The following is a 24,088-nucleotide window of genomic DNA, read 5'->3' as shown; positions in this document are numbered from 1 at the left end:
TTTTTATAGTAGAGATGGTTAGACTATTCTTGGTCATAATTTGTGGATTTCACCAAAAAAAATTATGCTTTTAGAAATTGATACAATTGCTAAAATGTTACGTATAAATAGAAACATTTGTTGGAAGTATTACCTGTTTATTATACTCAATCTGTGATCTCATTAGTGCTTGGAACTCATAGTGAGGAAATCCCAAATATCAGTGCAGATCAGCACCTATCATACCATTTATAGTTTTAAAAAGTTGCCTAGGCACTTAACTCCAATTGCCTCAGAAAAAAAAAAAAAAAAAAGTTGCCCAGGAGACTTATACATTATATGTCTTACGCAGGGTTACAGAACCAGTATATATCAGAAGCCAAACTTGAACCTAGTTCTAGATCAAATTCATCATCTTCATTTTTAGATGGTGAAAAAGGGGCTTAGAAAGGCCATCATCTTTCCATGACACTAGCAAACATATTTGTTAAACACATATTTCCATATCTTTCTTGATGTCAATATTCTGCTGATTGTCCACCTATTACCTCTATAGTTGAATGTACTATAGTGGGGGGTTTTTGACTCAGATATCATAAAAGACTTCAAATGCCTTATGTTCTTGTGACATCAAAAAGGAATTTATCCTCATGTATTATCAGTTATACTATGTCTTTTAAATGCTTATTATCATTTCCTGCTGCTGACCCTCTCAGTCATTTTTATAATTGTGACTAACCAAGAAAAAGGCCTAGGAAGTAATACCCATTTGATGACATATAAATTTTCTCATCAGAAAATCCTTGTTTTGCTTTCATCAGACTCTCAAGACAACAAGATCTGGGGGATCATTTCCTACTAATGAAGGGTAAAACAGAAGAAAGGTAATTCAATATGAGCATTCAATCCTAGATTGGATTTTGAAACCAATCTTCTCTTATCACCTTCTCTTGGGTTGATTATATTTTTTTAATAATTTTTTTTCATACTAGGCATGGACCCACATTTAACACCACATACTAAGATTAGATCAAAATGGGTCCAAGATTTAGGCATAAAGAACGAAATCATAAATAAATTGGAGGAACATGGGATGGTTTACCTCTCAGACTTGTGGAGGAGGAAGGAGTTTGTGTCCAAGGGAGAACTAGAGACCATTATTGATCACAAAATAGAACATTTTGATTACACCAAATTAAAAAGTTTCTGCACAAACAAAACTAATGCAAACAAGATTAGAAGGGAAGTAACAAATTGGGAAAAAAATTTTACAGTTAAAGGTTCTGATAAAGGCCTCATCTCCAAAATATACAGAGAATTGACTTTAATTTATAAGAAATCAAGCCATTCTCCAATTGATAAATGGTCAAAGGATATGAACAGACAATTTTCAGATGATGAAATTAAAACCATTTCCACTCATATGAAAGAGTGTTCCAAATCACTATTGATCAGAGAAATGCAAATTAAGACAACTCTGAGGTATCATTACACACCTGTCAGATTGGCTAAGATGACAGGAACAAATAACGATGAATGTTGGAGGGGCTGTGGGAAAACTGGGACACTGATGCATTGTTGGTGGAGTTGTGAAAGAATCCAACCATTCTGGAGAGCAATCTGGAATTATGCCCAAAAAGTTATCAAAATGTGCATACCCTTTGACCCAGCCATACTACTACTGGGCTTATACCCCAAGGAACTACTAGAGAAGGGAAAGGGTCCTGTATGTGCCAAAATGTTTGTGGCAGCCCTTTTCATAGTGGCTAGAAGCTGGAAGATGAATGGATGTCCATCAATTGGAGAATGGTTGGGTAAACTATGGTATATGAATGTTATGGAATATTATTGTTCTATAAGAAATGACCAACAGGAGAAATACAGAGAGGCTTGGAGAGACTTACATCAACTGATGCTGAGTGAAACGAGCAGAACCAGAAGATCATTATACACTTCAACAATGATACTGTACGAGGATGTATGCTGATGGAAGTGGATTTCTTCAACATAGAGAAGAACTAATCCAATTCCAATTGATTAATGATGGACAGAACCAGCTACATCCAGAAAAGGAACACTGGGAAATGAATGTAAACTGTTATTTTTACCTTCTGAATCCAATTCTTCATGTGCAACCAAAAAATTCGGTTCTACACACATATATTGTATCTAAATTATACTGTAATATATTTAACATATATAAGACTGCTTGCCATCTGGGGGAGGGGGTTGGGGGAGGAAGGGAAAAAATCTGAATAGAAGTAAGTGCAAGGGATAATGTGGTAAAAAATTACCCATGCATATGTACTGTTAAAAAATGTTATAATTATAAAATAAAATAAAAAAAATTAAAAAAAAAATGTTAGTTATTATTATTATTATTATTATTATTATTATTATTATTATTAATTACTTCCTCAAGTCTCAGTGTTTCTTTGCTCCCCTCTTTCTAGCATCCCTTTATGTGTTGTCTTTTTTCCTTTAAATGTAATTTCTGTGAGAGCAGAGAATATCTTGGTTAGTCTTATATATATGGCCAGTGCTTAGCACAAGATCCTGGAACATAAGTTCATAATAAATGATTTATCTAGGTAAAAAAAAAAAAAAAAAAAAAAAAAAAAAAAAAAAAAAAAATTATTTTTTTTTCATAAAGATATGTCACTGCTAACTTCATAGCCGAGAACCTTACATGAATTTTTCATCTCTGTAGAGAAAGCCATGCTGGTTTAATCTGTTATGTAAAATCATTTTTGTTTTAGATTAAACTGTGAGCTACCTATTTGAATAGTATCTAAAACTGACAGATAGGACAAATTGTTGCGAGCTGTCGTCTCCAGAAGCTGCTGGATCGCTCTCTGGGAAGAGATCTGCTGTGTCTATTCAAATCTCTCAGACAGATTCTTCTTCCTGTAGAGAACCGTTGTCTCCAAGCAGTTGCCGTTAACTCTTGTCCAGAGAAGTGACTTCCCTTCCTGCAGAGAGCCCCGTCAGGCCTGATGTAATGCAGAGACTTCTCCTCTTCCTGGAGTGCTGTCCTCCAGCCCTTGTCCTTCCCCAGGCAGACTGCTCTCCAGGCCCAATGTTGCCTCTTTTATCCTCCCAGAGAATGGGCGTGGGATAATGCAAGGGCTTCTGGGAAGAACCACTTCAACCAATGAGCTTGCTCCTTCTAGGATTCCTAAGGTGTAAACTCCCTTTACAGGTCTGAGCCAGAGAACTGTCAAGTCAACCTGAGTTCTCACCTTGTAATTGTCCAGACAACCTGAATTCTCACCTTGTCACTGTCCAGACAACCTGAGTTCTCACCTAGTAATCCTAACAACAAATGCCATTGAGGGTGCTTCATGTCATGAGTCTCTATGATTTTAAAAATATCATACTTAACTTCAGCACCCCGTTAAGTAACAGTTAGTATCCCAGGATCCTTCCCTGAACACTAAAAATGTTTTAGAGCTCAAGGACACAGGATCACTGATCACATGTTCAGGAAGTAGGCACATATATCCACACAAAAAAAATTAGTTATTGCTTTTGAAAATATTTTGGACTGGTATTATGTGGATGAATGCCAAAATGTGTCTGACCAAAATGTTGTAATCAGTGATTCCAGACACATATTTGTAACCTATGTCCAGATGAATGTATTTGAAATGTTCAACCCAGCTTAGTTTCCATGGCCTTTCTAATCAATAAAGCACATGGGCCCTGAGAAATCAGACAGTCCAAATTTTATACCTGTACTATATAAGCCAGCCTCATTTCTCAACCTTGGGTAGAGTGCAAAACTGGTCAATGACTAAATGGGGATAAATATCCAACTCAGGAGGAAGTGCTTTTCTGATACAGGACATCAGAATAAGAAGAAAAGAGACCATGATATAGGGTCAGTGTTTGAGTTGAATGACAGATATTAAAATAACTTTCCTTTTGACTATGATTCCATAGAACAGGTTTGACATACATGTTTTATAAAATATACTTTAAAACCTTAGAACTAAAGGTAAAGTATAGCTTTTAATGTAAAAACAATAAACAGCAATGTGAAAATTATGTGTCGTATTTTTTTAAAGTGTCTTTTCAAGGTACAGAATTTTCAGTGTAAGAATTCCTAAAACAAATTCAGGAGCATGCCTATTTGAAAGGCATGGAAAGTTTACTCCAGCTGTCTAAAATGGCAACCATAAAACAATTACAAAGTATTGATTAAAATATGTGCACATATTCTAGGGAAGCCATCTGACTCTGAGATAGCATGAAACAGATGATTTTTTTTAAGTCCTATGGCCTGGAAGCTTTTTGGCTCCAGTCACAAGCTTGTGGAAAACTTGGAGACTATGTTTTCATTTTTCACAAGTCTTTCATATGAAGTATTTACACTGGCAACTTTCTTTCTCACAAGATGCTTCAGTGGCTGGTTAAGCCATGTCTCATTTCCAAAGTAATCTTCATGTGCCCAAGAAGAGGCCCAAGAAATGGATATAAAATTTGGTATCACAATCCACAACTAAATCAAAATCAATTATTTTTAAAAGCAAAGATAATTGTACATGCTTAACCAGAAATCTCTGCCAACATTATTTTCAAAGCAGAATATAAAATGTGGTCTACATCTTAAAATACTTTTATTGAACATATGATTTAGTGACAAGTCAGAAATTCTTAAAACAAGCATATAATATGTTTCATATATGATATATTTCTGTTCTCAGGGAAAATAAAAGGTCTAAACTAGCAACTGAACACATTTGATTCAATTCAGGTATGATTTAGTGTATACCCAGAATGATCTGAATAGTGTTAGAAGCAAAAAAAAAAAATACATACATACAAGAGAGCCCTTTTTGTGCTAAAAAGATTTGTGCTAAAAGCAAGCTATGCTCATATGATAAAGGAAACAAAATAAGTTGATGGCTGAGCAATAAAAAATCAAATATATTTATTAATAAGTGCTATTAGAAAACAAAGACACAGAAGCTGAAGGGTATTAAGATGGTTTTATTGAAGGTAGGGGCTTGAACTAGACCCAAAGATATGGAAAGATATGGTCAGATATGAAAAAGGAGCAGGAAAGAGGGAAGGCATTCTAAGTAGGGGAAATGTTAAGTCATTTCAATTGTGTCTGAGTCTTATGACTTCATTTGAGTTTTGCTTGGCAAAGATACTGGAGTGGTTTGTCATTTCCTTCTCCAACTCATTTCACAGATGAAGAAACTGAAGTAAACAAAGTTTAGTGACTTGCCCAGGGTCCCACAGCTAGTAAGTCTGAGATTGAATCTTCCTGACTCCAAGTATAGTGTTCTATTCTTGATGCAACCTAGTTGCCTTAAGTAGGGGAAATAGTATAAAAATCACATAAAATTAGTATAGCAAATTTAGTATACAGTGGATAGAACAACTTGGTTGAACCAGAATATTCTTACCAAGTAAGTAGTACAGAGGAAAGGTGGGCTGTTAAAGGTCTTCAATGCCAAACAAGTGAGTTATCTTACAGATAAAAAACTGGGTAACTGACATTTTCTGAATTAAAAAAATGATGTGAGTCAAGCAGTATAAATAGGAAAACATCATATACAGGTGAAATATAGGTGGTGACCTCCCCTTGAAGAATGTATGTAAGGACCTAGACAAAAGCTGAAGAGAATCACAAGGGATTTATTTATAGATTGCCATTTGTGTCATTGAGAAGATACATATTATATACTGAAATTCCAGGTAACAACATCCTGAAGTAATCTGAAGGAAATGTGCATAACATGTTAGAAGGAAGGAGAACAGAGAAAGGATTATTTAGGATACTGCAGTTAACAGAAATGTGCAATAGATTTTTCTAGTTCAACAAGGTAGAAAGAAAAATCATAAAGAGAAAAATCTTTCGACAGTCAAACTTAAAAAGATTCAATCAAGAGAGAAATCTACATTATGTCAGCTATATTAATAGTGTTTTTGTATGAATATGTGTATACATATGTTACATGTGTGTATGTATATTGTGTGCAAGTATGTATGTGTGCATTATATGTATATATAAATATATCCATGCTTAACTGTGGCCTGCTTGGGGGAAGTGGTGGGGAAAGAAAGGGAAAAAAAGAATAAAGTAAAAAGTACATAGCAGAGAACAAGAGAAAACCTACAAGGAAGCAAAGAAAATATGAACAGTTATGAATACACTGTCTTCTATTATTATACATTTTTCTTGAAGTAGAAATTTATTATTACATATTTTGAATACTCCCTGATATTTTCCTGGACACATGACAATGTTTTGTTTTATTTTTTTCTGTCTTTCTTTTCCTATTTTTTTCTCTTATTTTGCATTTAAATTTTAAATAAATAAATACATTTTTAAAAAAAGAAAATCTTTGGTTTTAAGGTGATACAATGAATACAATGTGTTAAGCTTTCTGATTTAGGTCAGAAATACTTGAATTCAAATTTTTGCCTCAGACACTTGATATCTGTATAACTGTAAGTAAAATCCCTTACTTTTTCTGAGGCTCAGTAGGTGGGTGCAGTGCATAGTGTGCTGGGCCTGCAATCATGAAGTCTTCTCTCTCTGTGTGTTCAATCGAGACTCAGTTGTACTTACCTCATAGTATTATTGTTGTGTGTAACAAAGGATAATATATAAAAAGCACTTTGAAATCTTTAAAAGGCTATATAAATACTAACTTTTTTTGATCTTTGTCCATGCAACTATAAATATGTGAAATGAAAAATATGGAATATAGAAATTATTCAGATGTTTCCAAATACCCACATGCAACATGTTTTGTACTAAGCATCACTGATCAAGTGAATTTTTCATCTTTTCATCCAGATGTTTCAGTATCACAGAATTTCAGCCTCTACAAGTAAGCCAACTATTTTTCCAACTTTTTTTTAGTTAAAGTCACAGAGAAACAATATATGGATGAATTGTGCCTTGTAATTCTCAACTACTTCACTGTAGAAAAAGCTTAAAACAGTTATACTTCATAAATTTCTTTTTAAGATAGAAAATGATAATTATAATTTACTGACAAGGGAGTATCTGTGGTCACATAGGTCAAGTAACCTGCATAAGATAATTCAGCACAAACTAGTGACAAGATTTCAAGCAAAACTTCAGTGTGTTTCTGAAATTTTTATTATTAATCAAAGAATATTTTAATGGTTAAGTTTAATTTGATTCAACAAAGATTTTTTTAAGTGTCTGCTATGAATAAGACACTGTATTAAGTGTTGTGGATACACAAATAGATACAGGTAGGTGTTAAGGGGCTTACAATCTAATGAAAAAGCACATAATTAATTTTGATAGAGGAAAAAGTATGACAAATACAGAGTTTACTTCTAACTGAATAGGATATTAAGGAGAATGGCAGAGAATCAGAGAGGGTGGACATGGAGGAAATTCATTTGGGCCTTGGAAGAAAGAAGAGACTTCAAAAAAATTTAAATTGGTGTAAGTCTGTCCCTAGAATGGAGGCAAGAAGCATGGTTGAAATTCAAGAAACAGAAGAGATGTCAGAATGAGAACAATAGAGTGGCTGCAACAGAATATTTAAAAGGGAATAATGGAATAAGGCTGAAAAGTTTGATTGGGTGTCTAAATGCCATGGGCCTTGAATGCCAGGATCAGGATTGTCACAAATAATGAGGGACAATCACAAAAAATGAATTATTCTTAATAAAGAAATAATGAGATTGAAGTGGTTCATTAGGAAGATTTACAAAGGCCATGAGAAAAAAAAAAAGACCTCTTCTCCCACTTGTCTACCCCTCAATAAACCAACACAGTGTCAGAAGGGGAATTTTTGAGCCCACATCCTCCTGACTCTAAGGCCAGTTTTCTGTCTATCATGATCATGCTAATTTTCATGGTATTCCTTATGTCCTTCCACCCCACATAATTCCTTTACATTAGTTATCCAAATTTCTATTCATGATATAAGTCAAAGTTTATTAATCATCCATATCTTTGGCAGTCTGGAGAAACCTATGAACCTCTTCTCAAAAATTAAGTAATTGAAGAAAAATGCTAAACTTTTCAGTTTAGTGATTAGTGAAAAATAAACATGTAATTTATTTCCCATAAAAGTTTTAGAACCCCCTGACATCTATCCACAGATGCCTTTGGAGTCCAAAAGGCAAACAAAAACTATCCTCATTTTAAATGTAGGGAAACTGGTATATGAAATGATGAAATATCAGGTCTAAGATGGCAAAGTAAGTCTTTGTACTATAGTCCAAATATGATCAAAGCATTATCTGAGCACCTAGCAAATGTTTAGGAATGAGGCTCAAACCTAACTCAAATATATTTATATCCTAATTTCAGATCTAAATTTTTAAAAGAAATTCTTAGAATTTCCTCAATTTTTATTTTTTGTTCTTCTTGTTATTTATTTCTGAGTAGGTCTGATGTGCTCTCTCAAATCATTTGAACTTTAACATGACCCTTCAGTAGCTGTCAGAAAGCTCAAATCATCCTAAATGGTGGCCCTCCATAAGCCCAGTTGAAGCTGAGAAGATATGTGTTTAAGGTAGCAATGAGAACAAAGAAGGGTCATGAGCATGTCAAAGCTGTAATTCAAATTAGATGCTCCTTAATGAACTGAAAGCTTTTTTAAATTAGTGTGATCACTCCAGATGTTTTTGACTGTGTACCCTACACAGTGATAATAGTGTTGCTGAATGATTCTGATAGCTACTTTTAATCCAAAGTTTTGGGGTGTTAACAAGAGAGACTGGCCAAAGATATACAAGTTATTCTGACCATTCTAACCATATTCTGACTATTTAGAAGAAGCTTAGGCATTCGACTGAAACTGATGGAGACTAGCTTAATTGAGATATAACACAATGGATAAAATTTCATCTTTTATTGGAAGTCTTTCCTAACCTCTCTAAATTTTGGTACCTTCTCTCTCAATTATTTTTATTTATCCTTGTTTATAGCTTGCTTTGTTTATATTTGTCTGTGGTCTCTCCCATTACATTTTAAGTTCCTTGATGGCAGTGACTGCTGTCTTTTGACTCTTTTTCTATTCTTAGCACTTAGCACAATGTTTGATAGTAAGCAATAATAAGTATTAATTAATTGATCGCTCAACTTCGGATGGAGACAACCTGAGTCTAAATCCTGACTCTGAGACTTTATTAGCTGCATAACTTATTTAGTCTCACTATGCTTCAGTTTCCTCATTTGTGAAATAGGAATAATAGTATCAATTTCACAGATTTTTGTGAAGCTTTAGATGATATAATGTATATAAGTAACATATAAACAAATTTCATTGTTACATTACCATCACGTAGACATAATCTTGATATGACATGAAGGTAAGGATCTCAACCTTTTATTCTGTCCAAACATCTACCATAATGCTCAAAGGAAAGTTAAGGGAAAATTTAGGAGGTGACCTTGCACAATCCTGGAGGTTTTCAGGAAACATTAAAAATTTTTTTAAATTAAACTAGAAAATTATATAATTAATTAAAACATAATTAATGTTGCAAAGATTCTTATAGGACATTTAATTTAACCCACTCATTTTAGAAATATGGTAGCTGAGGGTAAGTTCATGTGCCCAAAACCTAAGAATTGGTTAATATCTTTTCCTAAATCCCTATAGCTCATGGTCTGAGAGATAGTAGTTATAATAACTACATATTCTTGGTACACTTATGAGGAATTTACTATTATTGTAAGCCTTCTTGGTGTAGTAGATAAGCCATGGGAAACACTCAAGAATACCTATATATTTATGGATCATGTCATAGTTTATTTTCCCTTCCTTTCTTCTTTCCACATGTGACTATACTAATCATTTTAACATGATTTTAATGAACTTGGCTCAGTCACCATCACAAAAGGAAAAAGATCACATTGAGAACTTTCAAGTAAAACTATAAAAATTGTAACAGTGCAAATTACTATTGCATGGATCTTTTCAGTTTACATTTTCCCCATTACATTAAATAAAAAACCCTTATTAAATGTAAGACCTAGACTTATTTGCAATGGTCTGTGAAGTCATTTGAGCATGGAAGAAGCACATTTGGCACATTTGTACGATTTAATGTTTGGTAAGGTTTGGTGGAAAAACTTTTTATATCTTTTGTCTTCTGGAGTTGGAGGATGGATGTATGTTAGCCCACAGGAAAAGAGGGGCCTTAATTCTTCTCTCTTCACTTCTTTCTCTTATAATGAGGTTCTTAATCTGGGGCCACAGACTCTTTAGTTAGAAGATTTCGGGGATTCTGTGAATTTAGAGAGGAAAAAATAATTACATCTTAAATTTTACTAATTATTTCTTTTTCTTTGTAATCTCATGTATTTTATCTTATATATTTAAAAGTTCTATTCTGAAAAGGGGTCCATAGACATCACCAGACTGCCAAGAGATCCCTAATATCAAAAAATCCAGCTCTCATAGAGAGTAGAAAAGTATGAAAATCTAGATAATAGCAGTGTCCAACCTAACAATTACCATTAATGAATAGAATGTTAACTTTATTTTTGAAAAGTCAAGTTAACTTTTTTGTTCCATATTTGAAGTAAAAAGCCTTGGCTCTGGAAACAGTTTAAATACAGACAATGCAAAAAGAAGCTAACATGGGTGCAGCTCTTCAAGATCTGCAGAATGCATGAGGATTTAATTTCTGAGAGAAATAGCCAAATCCACATCTTTCACTATGGAAAGAAGTTGCCATGATCTATAGGGGCCAATCCAGGAAAGACATAAATTGTGATGGATTCTCAGTCTTATAGAGGAAGCTGAAGGGGGGGGGGGAGGGACTCTGGATCTCTGACTTTCCAACAATTGAAGTCCTGTTTCTTTAATCTTTTTTTTTTTTTTTTTTTGCTTAACACCTCTCAGAATAAGAGCATGTTACCTGAATGCTTTTGGGAAAGACATCTGTCCCTCTATCAATTCTCTCTGCTCAAATACTGTGCCAAGTGGGCCCAGCATAGAGATTGTTTCAGGAGCTAGGACAGGGGAGACCCTCTCCCTGGTAATCATACCTGAGTTATATCCAATAGTGATACGGAACTGGCTGGACTCAGAACTTTTCAGATCTAGGAAGCCCAACTAGCTTACCTTGAGGCTGAGTCTTCCCCATATCACCACTGAATTTCCTAACCCGTGACTGAGGACAAAAGAATCCCATGTGATGGGATAATTAAAAAACAAATAAACAAACAAAATTCCTCAACAAAATCAAATATGGAAAAAACATGAATCAGAGAGCCACAGAATAAAGGTCTGTGGGATCAACAATTTGAGCTAGATAGCTAACAAGTCCAACTCCTTTGTTTTACAGATAAGAAAAACTGGAACTGGAAAAAGCTTAAGTGGCATGTTCAAAGGCACACAGCTAATAAATGTCAAGAACAGGATTTGAATTCATGCCCTTTTGGACTTTCAAGATTAATGTTCTATCCACTGAGTTGTCTATTTAGTTTCTAAGGTGACCCTCAACAAGGGTCACTCTTTCCTTCTTTTTCCCTCAATTTGTCAAATAAAGAGATGTACTGGAAAAAAAAAACTTTTATGGATGGGAGGATTTCTTTTACAGAGAACTTAATCCTGCCTCTTGCCACTTCTATGCATTGCTATCAATTGTGACTTCCCATGGCCTAGTGAAATAAAAATTAATACTTCTCCTATTATGAGAAAAGGGAATTATGCACATATTTCAACTAATAGTCCAGTGAGTTTTTGTAGACCAACTGGTAAAATTTAAGAATATATTATATATGTATATATATATAATATTATATATAATTTATTTAAGAATTTAAGGATATATTATATATAAGAATACAAAAAGAACATAACATATATAATTTAAAAATATATTATATATAATGTATTATATATTATGAGTATTTGGGGGAATTTAGAGACAAGAGTTGTTCTTAGAATCAGGAGGGCTTGGATTCTAGTTGTGTCTGCCAAATCTTGGAGGTGTGACCATGGAAAAGCCATCTGACCCATCATATTCCAGGCAACACTCATAAGATGACAAATCATAATTGTGATTTCTTTGGTAGTGGGAGGCACTCCCAGGGTAAAAGTCTCCTTTACCAGTGCAACTTAACTACTATAAGTTTGTAAAGGACATTTGTACATTGCAAATGCCCCACATCAAAGAAATCACAGTTCCAAAGGGGGAAATGTGTGAAAACATAGGAAGGGAAGAGGTGATCACTCTCCTACAGCATGACATCATTAAGGACAAGTTCTACCAGACTAAGCTCATTTCCTTTTGTGACAGAATTCTCAGACGAGTAGATCAGGGGAAAATGACTCTAATAGAACTAGATTTCAGTAACACATTTAATAAATTCTTTCCTAGTAGTCCTGCAGACGAGATGGAGATATATGGCAGTTTATTTAAATGGGTTTAGGGCTGGTTCTATATCACTGGTTAGTTATTTCATGTCGGTCTAAAGGAAAGGTCTTTAAACATTGTCACAGTCTAGCTCCTTCCTGCCTTTCTGGTCTTCATATAATTTACCCATCCCCACCTCCTCATGCTCTGTGGTCTTCCATACTCACACCCACAACATTCTGTCTCTTATCTCCATGTCCTTGCCCTGGCAATGAGTCCAGGTATGGAATGTTCTTTTTCCTCACCTCCATCTTGTGTATCCCTGGAATTTCCTTCAAGTTTTATTTGGGGAGGGGGAAGACTGATGGGAATTGGTGGGTGAGAGGAAAAATATTAATAACCCGCTATGTGTAAGGCATTATGATGATCACTTCACAAAGAACATCTCATTTAATCTTCACAACAACCCCAGAAGATAGATGTTATTCTTATTTTACAGATGAGGAAACTGAGACCAACAGAGGTTAAATGACCTAGTTATTGTCTGAGAACGGATTTGAACTCAGATTTTCATGATTCCATTCTCTGTATTCTATTGAGTGGACCACCTAGCTGCCTATCTTCAAAATTAATCAGTCCTGGTCCTCTCTAGCTGCAACTTCACTCCCTCCCCAAACTACCTTATGTTCATTACATATGTGTATATATATATATATATATATATATATATATATATATATATACATATATATATATACATATATATATGCATATATATACACACATTTATATATATATACTTTTTTTCAGCATATACTTTTATGTGCATATGTTGTCTCATGAACTAAACTAAAATCTCCTTAAAATCCAGAACTGTTTTGCTATTGCTTGTGAATCACCAGAGCCTAGCAGAGTCTCTGATGTATACAAAATAATGCCAATTAAACTCTCTGAGCATCAATTTTCTTATCTGTGAAACTATAATAATAAATTCTATACCTCATATCTTGTTTGTGGGATTATTCTAAGGAAAATACTAGGTAAACCTAGGAAAGCACTAAATAAACATAGTTAGGTGGTGCTTGGTAATACAGTAGATAAGAGTACTGCATTCTTTTTCATGAGTTCAAATCTAGCTTCAGCATTTGTTAGCTATATAATTCTGTTTGCTTCAATTTCCTCATCTGTAAAATGAACTAGAGAAGGAATGGCAAACCACTCCAGTATCTTTGCCACGAAAAACTCAAATAGGGTCACTAAGAGCCAGACATGACTGAAATGATTGCATATCAACATAATCTACATATCAACAATAATATCAACATAAATATCAACATAAGCTAGATGAGAGTCAATATTGTATAAGATTAGAGAGTTAACCTTGAAGACAGGAAGACCTTGCCCTTGTGTGACTATGACCAAGTCACTTCTTAATACCTCAGGCAAGTCTATAGTTTCAAGAGTAGTTGCTGGCCTATGCTGGTAAAGTGAATTTGCTCATGATAATTTCTTATAGCAATGAAGGTCTGGTAAAAAAAAAATCAAACAAACAAAATTAGAGAGTGGGATCTCTAATTTAATCATTATGGCTGCTCCCTTAATAAATACAGAATACAATTTTTCTACAAGTCACTGAAAGTTGCAGTGACTGGAAACTTCATCACCTCATAGCAAACTTATTGATAAGCTTCTCTATACACTATGCTGATCTCTGGGCAACAAATATACATACCCAATTCTCCTGTTGAGTGCTTTTCTAACCAGGTACAATATACCATCCTTCCTGCTCTTTTTATCATAATCTTTGAGAACCCAGTGTCATCTTCCTATCCTTTATGACATCCTAATGAGCTGATAATGGAAGACTAAGTCTAACAAGATGGAATCATTTGGTTCAATGTAAACTTCTACAATAGTTACAAACAATTGCCCCAGAACAATATGGGTGAAGATGCAGATAGAAAGGAGTTCATCTGGAAAAAGCCCAAAGGTACAGATTCACTATCAAGCAGAAATGTGGGATGTGTGTCCTGGACCATGGTGAAGCTCTATCTAGATAGTTTTCTTCAGCTTTAGGTGCCATATTTTGGACAGGATGTTGGCAATCTACCACAAATACAGATAATAGCAACCAGGATGGTGAATGGATTCAAACTATGTTGTAAGAAGACTGGATGAAGGAACTAGAGATGTTTAGAGTAAAGAGGGGAAGGATTAAAGATATTTGCTGGTTGTCTTCAAATATTTAAAGGCCTGTCACATAGAAGTTTCATCAAAGTCCTCTTCTTTTGAAGCTTCTTTCTTCATATCATAGCAATGACCTTGGATTCCCCAAATTTAAGCTCACAGAATCCAAACTCTGGCAGGGCTCTTTAGAAAGACTAAAATACAGTCCCAGGAGAGAAATGTGTGTCTTGTCAGCTGAGGATCACAGAATCTCAAAATCACAAAACTTCAGAGCTGAAGAGGATCTCCATGGTCATTTTTGAGCATATTTGAACAAGAATCTTCTTTATGATACATCTGAATTGTAGTCATCCAGCCTTGCTGGAAAACATAACTCACTACCTTCAAAAGCAAACATACTACTTACATTTTTGGATAAGTTTTCTTTTCATCAAGCCTAAATTTTTGAAATTTTTCCTGTTGTTCCTACTTCTGTCTTTTGGGGCCAACCAGGATAGTTCTTTGGAGGAATGACAATAATTATCACATCCCACTTAAGCTTTCTTTTGTCTAGGTTAACATGCCCATTTCAACCGCTACTCAGACAGTTGGTTTCCATACTAATTTGTCTTCCTCCAGATGCCTTCAAACTTAAGTCTCTTTCCTCAAAAATAATGCACAGACCAAGATAGAAAACTGTAGATATGGTCTGACCAGGACAGAAAAGAGTAAGATTGCCACCTCCTTATTCTTGGCTGCTCAAAAGATCTTATGAAAAATGTGTCCTTCCTAGCTTCAAAATCACACCATTAACTCATATAGATCTTACTAAGTATAAAAATCCCTGAGATCTTTCTCAAGTGGACTGCTATATAGCCATGATACAAACCTTATCACAAAACCTTGGTCATAGTAAGTGCTTAATGAACAATTGCTGAATTACCTTGTTTTTAATGTTCAAAATGTACAATTTAGGAAGGTCTTGCCAAGCCTAAACACTATGGCTGCCAATAGAATGTATATCTTTTACAATTTAAAGAGACTCCTTATCAGATTGACAGCAAAAAAAAAAAAATAACAAGTTTGGGAAATGAACTCTGAAAAATCATCTGCCAAATATTGGAGAGTTGAAATCTGTATTGGTAGAGGAAATGCTCACATTGATGTACTGAAGTAGCGAAAGCTATCAGACATATTTAAATAACTCTAAGAACACCTCCAAAAACAACAGCATCTTTTTTTGTGTGTGCAAAATTATGTTCATGGGGCAGCTAGGTGGCACAATAGATAGAGCACTAGCCCTGAAATCAGGAAGTGTGTGAACTTTAGCAAGTTACTTAATATCTCTAAGCCTCAGGGATAGTACCTGTAAAATGGGAGAATTGAGTTAAGACACCCTCTGAGGTACCTTTGAGTCAGATCCTGCTCCTTTGAGTCCTCTCATATTGGGCCTCCCTTAAGATACAGAAGACCTATATGCCACCTTGATATTAACAATAGGTATCACTAAGTGCCAGTTTTGTGCAGTTTCCACTGCAGAAATTAGAAGCATGTTCTTACGCATTTCTGTTTTTTTTTTTTTCTTCTTCACATTAACTTGAAATATAAATGTGAAAAGTGGGAGAGGGGAAGACCATAAATATATGAGTCATTAGTACATGAAATAAATATTTTCTTTTCTGTGCTCTCTAATAACATTGGAGTTTGCAGAGAATGTGTGAATATTCCTTTTCCTCAACAGCAGTTTGTTCAATCCCCCAAGTCCCATTATGTCCACCCAACTTGAAGTCAATAGGAAATCTGTATATAGAAAAAGAGATGAGGGAATGGAAAAGGGAGCAGAGAAGTAGATGGTAGTGACTAAACCTCCAGGAAATAATTTTTCCCAAATCTATTACCTTTTTGTATATTCTCTAAGACTGATAAAAAGAATAAGCTTAATCAGAGAGAAAAAAATGAAAAGAAAACAGAGATAGTCAGTAATGATACTGCCTGGTTTAGGCTACAAGTCACTAGACAGCCTTTACAAGTCATCAATAGTTTGGACACATGTATTTATTTGTGTCTCCAGTGACACTGCAATCATTTTAGATTATTAAAATAAGGCACAGAAAAAAATATTTCTCATGACAGATAAGAAGTATTTACTGACAAAATAAATTGAGGTCCATTTTTTAGATGCAAAGGAAGTAGGATGATATTTCAGACATTTCATGTGAGAAACTGGCAATATTTCAAGAGTTCATCATGGTGGCATTTGACAGTCTTGTAAAAGGGGACAATCTAATATGTGATAGAATAGTTGGATTGCCATAAAGGAATTTTTTTTCCTCTTGAAAGTAGATCACTCCCAGTAAATCAGTGGAATAGGTTGGGTACACAAGACACAATAGTCAAAGATTCTAATAATATATTATTTCATAAACCCCAAAAGTCCAACTTCTGGGATTCTCAGTATTTGATAAAATAAAAAAAAATATTTAAAAAGATATTTTAAAAAGATTTAAAAAGATAAAAAATATTCTAATAATATATTATTTCATAAACCCCAAAAGTCCAACTTCTGGGATTCTCAGTATTTGATAAAAACTACTGAAAAAACTTGAAGTTAATATGGCAGAAACTAGTTATAGACCAATACCTCACACTCCATTCCAAGATAAGGTTGAAATCAGTTTGTGATTTAGACATTAAGAATAATAATACGAGCAAATTAGGAGAGCAAAGAATAGTTTGACTATCATATCTTTGGATAAGGGAAGAATTTATGCTCAAACAAAAAACAGAGAACATTATGAAATGCAAAATGGATAATTTTTATTTCAATAAATTAAAAAGATTTTACACAATCAAAACCAATGCGAGCAACCAAGTTATAAGGAAAGTAGAAAGCTAAGAAACAATTTTTACAGCCAGCGTTTCTGATGAAGACCTCATGTATAAAATATATAGAGAAGTAAGTCAAATTTATAAGAATACGAGTTATTCTTAAGAGTCAAAGGATATGAAGAAACAATTTTCAAAGAAATTAAAGCCACCTATAATCATATGAAAAAAAATTGGAATTGTAGTATATATATATGCTGTGATAGATACTTGAGTACAATAATAACGTATACTACAATTCCAAAGATTGAAATTACTTAACAAATTACCTGGGATAAAGACAAAATAATAACTGTCACTATAAATCACCCAAAATAGTTTTTAAAGAACTGAAAATGAACATAGCAAAATTGGTGTGATGTTTAGAAGAAAAAAAATGTTGATATTCTATATATACATCTATTCAGAATAAAATACACTTCTCACATTTTCACCTGCTCTTAGAACATAGAAAGGAGTTACTGGCAAGGAAATTTCCCTCAATTAGTTCCAAGAATATATGTGAACTCAGGAAAATTCTAGATTCCTTTTAAAATTGGAGGAATTGGTTAGATAATCATTGTCCCTTCCAATTCTGATATTCTACAATTCTTAGAAAGTATTGCTTACATTAGGAGTTAAGTTTATAACAGTCTGGAAAAATATCATTCTGATCCTTCCTCCTAAAAAGTGAGAATAATCCAGGGTCACAATCCTCATTTTTAATACCTCAGGAAATCTCCTTAGAGAAGCCATGCTTAGTATTATCATAATTGCAACTGATCATTTGTTATTTTTTAGCTGTTTCGAATGAACACCTTAATTATTTGTCCTTTGCTCACCAGGCTCTAGCCAGAACAGTCAATGTGGGGAAAGTTATGGCTAAACTGAAAAGGAAGTTTTACTGTTGAAAGACTAGATTCTTCTAGAGTATACTGACTCATCCCTTGAAAGTGGCAAGATGGCTCCATCATCAGATTGATCTGTGTAGAATGTTAGTTGCAATCCTGAATAGGATCTGAGAAACAGAGATGGGCTTTCTAGTATATGTCTAATGTATTCTGAAATAGCCTGTTAGGTGTAAAGCTAGATCATCTGAATTCTATCTTCATTGGTTATTGTTTGGTAATTTTTCCCAGTCATGGCCAACTCTTTGTAACCCCATTTGGGGATATCTTGGCAAAGATATTGAGCTGTTTGTCATTTCCTTCTCCAATTCATTTTATAAATGAGGAAACTGGGACAAATGGGGATAAGGGAACATGGCCAAGGTCACAGAGCTAGTAAGTGACTCAGGCTGGATTCAAACTCAGGTCTTCCTGACCTCAAGCCTAGTGCTCTATCCTTTTATCCCCTCTATAAAAAAAGCAACAACTGGCCACAGCAGAGAGGGAAAACCAGACACCCCAAAACAGCTCTTCTTTCACTTTTCTCACTCTTCTTCTTCCCCTCAGTTCCCCATCTTTCTGTCTATTTTAGATACAGCAAAGCTTCATGGTTTTCCTTCACTGTAGAGTCAACTGGACTCAGGAGGAATAATCTAATTTCATCTTCTTTATAGGAATAGAGATGTCTTACAGAGGTAGATACACCCAGAGAAGAAACACTGGGAGGGGAATGTAAATTGTTAGCACTAATATCTGTCTGCCCAGGTTGCATGTACCTTCGGATTCTAATGTTTATTGTGCAACAAGAAAATGATATTCACACACATGTATTGTACTTGGACTATATTGTAACACATGTAAAATGTATGGTATTGCCTGTCGTCGGGGGGAGGGAATAAGGGAGGGGGGGTAATTTGGAAAAATGAATACAAGGGATAATATTATAAAATATATATATATATAATAAAAAAAATTTAAAAAAAAAAAAAAAAAAAAGGAATAGAGATGTCTTAGAGCAAATGCTAGCTATTTAGGATTACAGCTAAGGATCATATTCTCACTTTGTAGAAGTGTGTCTACTGGATTTGTATGTCTATCATTGGACCTGAAATTTCCTAGAAAGTCAAGCTTGCTTTTTCCCACTAAATATCTCTTTCCCTCTCTGTAGAAACAAAAAATTCTGTTTATTCAATGGAGTGCAGCCAGCTAAGTGCCCTATTGTTCATTGCCAAAAAAAAAATCCCTAGTTGAAAAGAAAAAAAGAAATGGCCTTTAACCGATCTGGCAGAGAACCCTGGTCAGTGTCTTTAACAGATTTAGTAGAAAAACAATCAGGCCTTTTAAAACTATCCAGCACCCCTCCTAGGCCGTCCTCTAGGAAACTAGTTCACTTATTATGGGACAATCCAGAGCAATGGTCTCAAATCCAAAATTTATTACTTCAAAAGTTTATCATCTTGCCCTACTATTACTCTTAAATGTGGTAATAAGACCTAAGATTCATTCTTTTTCTTAAAGGTTTATGTTTTACAGCATACCTGGAGCAGATACATGCTGTAAACAGATAGCTTGATATTAATAGGAGTTAATGCGTATTATTTGCATTTTTTACCAAAGAGGTATTAAAAGGCCCAATTCTTCTATACAGTTTGCATTTGAATCTATTGAGTTTGGTTTTTTTAGCCCCCAATTAATTAGCAAAGTAACCATTTAAATATCATATGCCACATAATTAAGTTGTTTTTCTTCTCAGCTATTCAAACAACACAATTTTCTCTCTTTGTAATAGCATACTGTTTCACATTTTCCTAAAACACACTGCTATATTTCCAATGTCCTAACATTAAAAAAACATTTCATACATTTTAGTTGAATGAATTATAATTATTTTCAACACAAGAAAAATATGGTATCCATCACAGACATGATATTCTAACATTTTTCTAAATCTTTTTAGAGGCTAGATTCTGAAGAGCATTTCAAATAATTCAAGGTATAGGCAGTAACAAAGTGGGAAGAAGTTAACAGTTGTCTTATAGATGCAGCTTGTTGTCATTCAGTAACAAGTCCTAGCCATCAATTAAATAAAATTCAATTAATGGACTATGCCTACTAATAAAGTTTAATCAGGGCTGATCTTATGAAAGCCAAAAGCAATACAACTTGATCTCATCCCACTGAATGAGACTTACAAAATGAATAACAGAGGAAAGCCAGCTTCATATTTAAACGGTTCAGTGGACAATGATGAGTGGGAAAAAATGATTATACGTAGAAGGATATACAAGGTTATGTTGGAGCCAGCTTGAACTGGTTCAGAGTGCTGATTGTTAATTTTTTAGTGTGAACAAAACTGGCAAACACTATAAATCAGGGCTTAATTTATTGTTTTGTTGAAGGTCTAACCTTTTTTTTAATGTAGGCAAATAGAGAAAATATTCATAATACACAGTAAAACTTTAAAAGTATGCTAAGCATTTTTTTTGAAGAGCCAGTTGTTAAATATTTTAGTAAACTCCTGGATACATGAATAAAATTATACTAAAGATGTGGATTGTGGTTGCTCAATTGTGTTTAACTCTTTATGAACCCATGGACCATGGTTTGCCTTTACTGTCCATGAGGTTTTCTTGGCAAAGATATTAGAATGGTTTGCAATTTCCTTCTCTAGTGGATAAAGGCCAACAGAAATTAAGTGATTTGCCCAGGATCACAGTTAGTAAATGTCTAAAGCTGCATTTGAATTCATGTCTTCCTGTCTCCAGGTCCAATACTAGAAGTGCATTATTTATATTCTAATCTCTCAGGTTCTTGGCTTTCTATATATAATATTCCATTTCCTACCTTCAAGCCTTTGCAGAGCCTGCATAGTTTTATGCATGGAACACACTACCTTCCTACTTTGATTTCTTATAGAATTTTCCTGTTTTTTTCTAATTGTTAATGTCCCCTCCCCAGAATTACTTTGTATTTATTTATTTTATATATGTTATCCCCTTCTTCCTCCTTCAACTCTTAATAAAATTTTTTTAGGTTGTTGTTTAATTAGTTTACATAATTCTTTCCAATGGGACCTATCTAGTTCTAACTTTAGACCAAAGATTTATATATATATGTTTTATTTAGCAGATATATGCATGGGTAATTTTTACAGCATTGACAATTTGTTCCAATTTTTCCCCTCCTTCCCCCCATCCCCTCCCCCATGTGTCAGGTTGACCAATACATGTTAAATATGTTAAAGTACAAATTAAATACAATATATGTATACATGTCCAAACAGTTATTTTGCTATACAAAAAGAATCAGACTTTTTAATAGTGTACAATTAGCCTCTGAAGGAAATAAAAAATGCAGGTGGACAAAATTAGAGGGATTGGGAATTCTATGTAGTGGTTCATAATCATCCCCCAGAGTTCTTTTGCTGGGTGTAGCTGCTTCAGTTCATTACTGCTCTATTAGAACTGATTTGGTTCATCTCATTGTTGAAGATGGCCACATCCATCAGAATTGATCACCATATAGTATTGTTGTTGAAGTATATAATGATTTCCTGGTCCTGCTCATTTCACTCAGCATCAGTTCATGTAAGTCTCTCCAGGCCTTTCTGAAATCATCCTGTTGGTCATTTCTTACAGAACAATAATATTCATATACCACAATTTATTCAGCCATTCTCCAACGATGGACATCCACTTAGTTTCCAGTTTCTGGCCACTACAAAGAGGCTGCCACAAACATTCTTGCACATACAGGTCTCTTTCCCTTCAAGATCTCTTTGGGATATAAGCCCAGTAATAACACTGTTGGTAGACCAAAGATTCTTAATCTTTATGTCAAGGGACTCTAGTGAAAACTCCAGTTTTCTTCTTAGAATAATGTTTTTAAATGCATAAAAAATACATAGTATTTTAAAAGAAATCAAATATGAGTGAAAATAAACATGTAATCTTTTCCCCCACTGAGATTCACAGACAACTTAAAATCTGTCTATGATATACAGGTTAAGAACCTCTGCTTTAGGCACAGACCCTTTCACTGGAGTCACTCCAGTCTCTTCAAAGAGAAAAGAGTTTAAAAAGCTAGGATAATTAATAATGGTTTGTGCTTATATTCTTAGATGTTTCTATTCATTCCTTCAAGAACTGTTTTTTGAGTACCTACTATGCTGACCACATGCCATTTCTAAATAAAATGGTAAAAGTTCTTTTCAGCAGTTTTCCAAACTGACAACTGGGATTTGATTTTCATTTCACTCGGTTGTTACAAAAAGGTTTGGCCCTATTACTCATGGAAAAAATGAACCTTGGGTTAAAATACATGCAAAGGAAATAATCAGGGGAGGATACGGCCATGTTGACTGTTTTTTTTTTCTTTCCACTAAGAACCATGCCAAGTTCAGGAGAAAGTGCAAATTAGTCAAAACCTAACAACTTTATTCATTTGGACAATTTTATTCAGTTTGAATAGATAGAATTATATGGGAAAGAGAGTTAGTTCTTCATTGTCTACCTGGATTCCTTTTACAAAGTTCATGTAATGCTCCATTGGGAAGTTTCCAGGGTGCAGTATCTGGCGGGCTGGTTGCTATCTTGGTTATACTGGCAGTTCTCTGACCATATATCTACTGACACTTAGAGAAGTATGGCATTTACAGCAGGTAACTACCCAGGGCACTACTAGTAACAGCCAGGAGAATAATGACATGGCCTCTAATGTTCCCTTTAGCTCTGCATCTGAGAACCCAAACAGCCAAGTCCTAATGTAGTCTGTCACATAAGATGCTGACTCCTTCCCACAAGAGACCTGCCTTTATTTCCTCTCTTTGGGACTAAACTCTCTCATTCTTAACATTAGACAAAAATTTTGCCAAGGTTACCCTAGCTCTAAATAAAAATAAGCTCAAACTCCTTTCTCAAATGGATGTTTTGATGCGTGGTCTCTAGTAAAACTCAATCTCTGAAGTATTTACTGGCTAATTCCTTAAGGTCCTACAATCCTTGCCTTTGTCCTAAACAGTCTCTTTCCCAAGAATCCCTTTGTTGTTTTTGAATAGGATCTGACTCTTAGCGATTCCATTTAGTTTTGTTTTTTTTTTTTTTTTGGCAAAGATAGTGGAGTTTACTTTGCAGTTGAGGAAACTGAACAAACAAGGTTAAATGACTTGTCCAGAGTCAGATAGCTAGTGAATGTCTGAGGCCTGATTTGAACTCAATTCTTCCTAACTCCAGACCTATTGCTCTCTCTACTGCACCACCTTGCTGCACTGAGGAGCCTTTAAATAAACTAAGTTAAATACTATAAGATGGTTATTATAGTGTCCTTTTATATTTGTGTATTTTAGAAATCTTTATTTGACAGTTTTCCAACATGTTTAGTTGATTAAATATGCTTAACCTTATTTCTATAAAAGGTTAAGCATCAATTCTGTTGCACCAATATAATTTCCCTTGCTTATTCATTTATTTACCCATTCTTTTGCTCACTAGAAAAAAAAAAACAAACAAACAAACATTTAGAGATATTGTAGGCAGACCACTGTTACACAATGAAAGGAGGTACAAAAATACATCTAGATGGTGCAAAGGATAAAAACATAGGACTTATAGACAAGAAAACCTGAATTCCAATTCTCAATTCATACATTTACTAACTGGATGACCTTGAGACACTTAAACACTCTTCTTCTCACTTCCTTAATAAAATATCGGCCTCTTGGGTGCTTTGTGAGGATCAAATGAGATACTACATATAGGGCTATGAAAAATTTAAAGCATTATGTAAATTCTAACTTAATTACTATTATTTGATAAGATCTGATTCCTGACTTCAGGGACTATATAGGGAAAGTATGACATTAGTGT

The 24,088-nt window shown here is 34.3% G+C and overlaps 1 protein-coding gene and 1 long non-coding RNA gene across 2 annotated transcripts in view; both read right to left on the bottom strand.

Annotated features, from left to right (window-relative positions):
* PDE10A (phosphodiesterase 10A) overlaps nt 1–24,088 on the bottom strand; it is a 736,567-nt gene that overhangs the window by 660,131 nt on the left and 52,348 nt on the right.
* Nucleotides 10,025–19,151, bottom strand: LOC141565785 (uncharacterized). Its single transcript, XR_012489124.1, has 2 exons — nt 14,039–19,151; nt 10,025–10,227 (listed from the first exon to the last, which is right to left on the bottom strand). It is a non-coding gene; the product is annotated as an uncharacterized LOC141565785 (long non-coding RNA).

This window comes from Sminthopsis crassicaudata, chromosome 4 (assembly GCF_048593235.1).
Source record: "Sminthopsis crassicaudata isolate SCR6 chromosome 4, ASM4859323v1, whole genome shotgun sequence".
NCBI lineage: Eukaryota > Metazoa > Chordata > Mammalia > Dasyuromorphia > Dasyuridae > Sminthopsis > Sminthopsis crassicaudata.
Note: the sequence above shows the minus strand (reverse complement) of the source record. Positions and strands in the feature narration are given on the sequence as shown.